This window comes from Camelina sativa, chromosome 20 (assembly GCF_000633955.1).
Source record: "Camelina sativa cultivar DH55 chromosome 20, Cs, whole genome shotgun sequence".
In the NCBI taxonomy this organism is placed as follows: Eukaryota; Viridiplantae; Streptophyta; class Magnoliopsida; order Brassicales; family Brassicaceae; genus Camelina; species Camelina sativa.
This window is the reverse complement of record NC_025704.1, coordinates 28,503,341-28,508,502: the sequence shown is the minus strand read 5'-3', so window position 1 is coordinate 28,508,502 and position 5,162 is coordinate 28,503,341.

Below are 5,162 nucleotides of genomic sequence, written 5' to 3'. Positions count from 1 at the left end.
AGAAGATGGTGGACGACATTAGAATGAGTTACGCGGTTGATGTCTACCAAGAATTCGTTGTTCATTTGTAATTTTGTGTCTTCTACTTCCACTACTTATCAAATTTGCGGTTCGATCTTGTAACAGAGAGTTCCTCCCTTTTCACTTTCTCATTAGTATGCTGATTTAAGACCCTACTATTATGTCTACCATGGACTTCTCCATTATTTTTAGTCCACAAATATTAAAACTGTGTCCACACTTTAAAGTCTTTCTTGCCTTTACAAATTAACACAATACCTGTCCACAGGGTATACTAATGCCCACACTTTTAAGTCTTTTTTGCCTTTAACAATTAACAAAATACTTGACCACATTGAAATAGTAATGTCCACATACAGAAATAACTGGCAACAAGTTGCAATCCTCTTTAGTATACTGGATAGCTAAACATAAGTGGGTATGAAACATAACAATTCTTCTTTAACATCAATTTAAGAACATTACAGAGCTCCCAACTAAAAAACATTAAATACCTCACAACTACAAAACACAGTTCATTATAGTCTCTTTTAATGAGGGCCTATAACGTTCCACTATTTAACCTACTACTACGAACACAACTACATCACGAATACAACCATTTTACTCTTACAAAAACCATTTCTTATTTGGGGCAACATCTTTTACTATGTGTCCACTTTCATTAACCACGGTAAATCTCCTCTACTCATTGCCCGATCATCTTCAGCTTTGCATAATCCATCGTTTAGGTAAATATGGTTTCCAGTTCCTAGGACCACTTATGGCTACGGGTAAAAATGGTTTTTCCCTTGTTACTAACTCATATGTCCTCAAACAAACTTGTCTACGTACTTTTTAAGAGGCACCTTTTCTTGTTGACAAGTCTTCAAAGTTCCACCCTTTCTTCATAAGGTGTGTTAAGGCTGGCAACCCGTACGCCTGTTACCTGGAAAGTCTTCGTCTTGTAGCTAGAGAAGGTAAGATTGACGAAGCCATCAACCTATTGTTCAATACAATCCCATTTTCTGAAGAAATGCAGTTTGCACTTGGTTTGTTCTTAATCTGTGCTGGTCATTACCACGATGGTGTCTCAACGATCAACTCATTTACGGAACGTGTTGGCTCATATGCAATGGCTGAATATATTTCTGAACCGGTTTTTCAAAACATTCGTCAACTTGGCCCACGTAGGATCAAAAGGTATTGCGATACTTGGCGGTTTTATAATGTTCCAAAGTGTGCCGGTTATGGATACACATGCACCATGGATTCCCGTTGTGAAGCTTGTTTTGTCTGGTGGAGGAGTATTCAATTCATATGTATGTTTTAAGCTTTAACGTCTTCCCATGTTACGGTGGACATGACGTTTTCGCCATGTCCACCGTTAAACCAAGTCTACATGTCCACCGTCGTTTGCATGTACTTCCCTTCAATGTTCTCCATAAATTAATGGACATATCTCTATTCAGTTATAATTACTAACTTTGGTCCACAATTGCAACTAAACGAGACTAAACAAATATATGCAACCATCATTATAACCTAATTATATTATGGACCAAAACGATAACGTTTGACTGTACTTGCTCCATAACGTCAGGTCGCCATCAATCCGGTAAGACATTGCTCCTTCCCACATACAATGTCCAAATCACTTTACAGCCTGTAACACATCCTTTTAAATTAAAAAAATAATTCAAAAATAAAGTATTAAAATTTAAAAACCAATAAAGGATGGATAACATTCACCATCACTTTCATTATCCCCTTTCTTTCTCTTAACATTGTCTCCGTTTTACCAACAACATGGGTCGATACAGTTACAGTCAGCCTTCTTCCTCCTCGGCTGATTCTGTTAAGTCTCGCGACCGCCAGAATGAAAGGTACGGGATACCCAGGAACTGCTGGTGTGGTAGAAATCTTGAACTAAGTACCCACCATGAAGGTGTAAACCAGGGCCGTCTTTACTACAAATGTGCTAGATTTGAGGTATTAATTGTTCCTTGTAATTTCTGAAGCTCTGTTTCCATTTATTTCACTTTAAATAACCAAGATATGGAATAACAAATTGTGTTTTCTCTTAAAACAAGGATGGCGGTTTACACCTCAACAAGCTGTGGCACGGGGCCATCAACGAGGAAATCCACGACCTACACTCAAAGCTTGATCAGCGTGACGACCTTATCAACTACTTCACCCTTGGACCAAATGGCACGAAGTTCTACCCCTCTATGCTGGCCGCCCGAATGGAACATCATGGAGAAGAGATTGCCCACCTCAAACAACTTATTCGTGAGATCAGTGATGGCTACGAAGAACTTGCTTCCTACGTCCACAACCTTACACCAAGGAACAATCACCCTTCTACTCCATCGACCTTTGGGTTAAAAGGATTCACCATTGCCTTTCTCTTTTTACTACTTATTGGCCTACTTTTTTACATTATTAAGCACTAATGTGTTCGCTAGAAATCACAGTACTTTATGTTGTCTACCAGTACAAGCATCTTGTCTACCAGTCCAAGAATCTTGTCTACCAATTCTTTATGTTTCCTTTTGTTAAGTTATGTACTCTCTGTTTCCAATGTCCTCTATCTTTCCTCTCTAAGTTATGTACTACATGGCCATCTATCTTTTGTGTTGTTTTCAGAAGACTAATTTAAGCATGCCTTTAATTGCATATCCACACTTTCAAAATTACTTGTCTATTACCACGCTTTCAATATTTCATATTATGTTATGTCCACAGTTAAATTACCTTTCCATCATCAGGCATAACTCAGTCACATGTTAGACTAGTAACCAAATGCTGAAGGTGTGTGTGGACTAAAACAGTTATAGCCAAAAGAGTCTTACAACCATATCCCCTAAAAGAGGCTTACAACCATATCCCCAAAATAATCTTACAACCATAATAACCATAGCCAAAGGTGTTTGTCGACTAAATCTTACAACCATAATAGCCAAAAGAGTCTTACATCCATATCCCCCAAAATAACAGCCATACTACCCAATTTGATTTCCCAAATGCCATACTATCCAATTTGAGTTCCCAAATGCTGAAGGACATTAAATCTTACAACCATAGTAGACAAAATAATAAGGGACTCATAGTGAAAAATCCATCAGCATCCAAAAAATGGAATCCCAAAAAACACTTCCTTAACCAATCTTTTTCTCTTCAAATTAGCGTCGAGCATGTTTTCCTGTTGTGACCTTGTCCAAAACCTCCCACATTTTGTTACTCTCTTCTTTTTCTGGAAAACATTCATATCCAACCAACAAATGGTTACTTAAATGGACCATGTTTTATAAGAGTGGACATAAATGTTTAAATAGAGTGACTTACGTGATGAACTTCACCCTGTGATGGAACCCTTCTCTTTTTTGGCCTTCCCCCTGGCGCTTTGTCCTTGGTGGGTTTACAGGTACCTCTGTCAATTCTTCTGGGATGTCCACGTCTTTCTCATTTGGACGAGGCATTACAACTCCTTTGTACTTTTCCCTCCATGGTCCAACAAAATAACAGCGGCTTATTAGTGTGTATGGGTCAATGTTTCTTATTCGACCAGCAGCCAGAGCGTGACAGCAAGGTACCATAAGTACGTCAAAAACCCTGCAAGTACATGTTTTAATCTCAAGGTCAACTGTAAACTCACACCCAATCCCGTCGTTCACTTGGTAAATCCAGTCAGAAGCTCCATTGACCGCACAATTGAGTGACTCCTTCAGATGGTCAATCAACAATTCTTCAATTTCTGGTGTACACCTTGTCCTTGTCTTCCCAGCGAATGTCCTTCTACACCAAAACCACCTCATCAACATTGCTCTTATGAACTCTACCATTGACACTATCGGATAATCAACAGCCTTTTGCATTGCGGCGTTCAGTGACTCTGAGATGTTGCTACTCATCAAATTGTAACGGTTGCCAGGGAAGTGTGAAAGTGTCCAATGTGGTAGTCCAATCTTAAGTAGATACTCCGCACACTCTGGTTTTGTTTCCTCGATTTGCCTCCACTAATAACGGAAATTACCAACTGTATATGCTCTCCCTGCTTTTGAGACAAGGTTAGCCAGACCGCCGCTTTTGAATTTGTTATTAACATTACGAAAAAGATGAACGGAGCATGCTGCATGATGTGCTAGAGGATATACTTTTGCGAGTGCTGTATAGATAGAAGCATGCCTATCAGATACGAAAACAAGGTCTTCTTCATCTGGAATAAATTTCGATAGATTCTTCAAAAACCACACCCACCCAGCATCATTCTCCACTTCCACTACGCCAAAGGCTAGTGGATAAATCTGCAAATTTCCATCCTGGCCACTAGCTGCTACCAAACAGCCTTTGTACTTACCCTTCATCGCTGTACCATTTATCACTATAACTTTCCTAAGAAACTTGTACCCATCAATACATGCCCCAAATGCGAAGAACAGATATTTGAACAATGTGTTACCCTTCTTGTCGACCGTCGTATGCAAATCTGTTATTGTCCCAGGGTTTGTTGATTTAACTAGGTGTAGATACGTTGACAGAAATTCGAAGCTTCCTTCTTCAGTTCCTCGTGTAGCATTAACAGCCAATTCCTTAGCGTTCCAGGCTTTCATGTACGATATCGTTACGTTCAACTCCGACAATACCATTTCTGGTAACTCGCATGCCCTTGGTCCTTTTTTCCCATTTGCAAATTTCCCTCGCAAAAGTCCACCCAATATCTTCGCTGCTGCTTTAGAACCATATCTAGACCTAGCCGTAACGTCGCAGTTGTGTTCCATTGTAATGGTTCTCACTTCCAAATTCAAGGTGTTTGGAAGAGTGACAGCATAAACCCTCCAACCACAATTCTTGTCCACGCAGGATGCAATTACTCTCGTTTTGTCGGAAGCAACTATACGGAAGCAGAAAATCCTCTTCATAGCATAAAGTGATAGCGCATTGTGCATCTCGGCCTTATCGGAAAATATTCTACCTACATAGATTGCATCACCCACTCTTTTCAAATCCATGTTTCTTTCATGGCTTGGCAAGCCTCTCATATTATCATGGCATGGTGGAGCGTCATTCAACAATACAGGGTCAGTTTCATCTATCACAAGTCCTCCAACAAAATCAACAAAATCAGCATCCGAACATTGATAACCAGACGATGAACC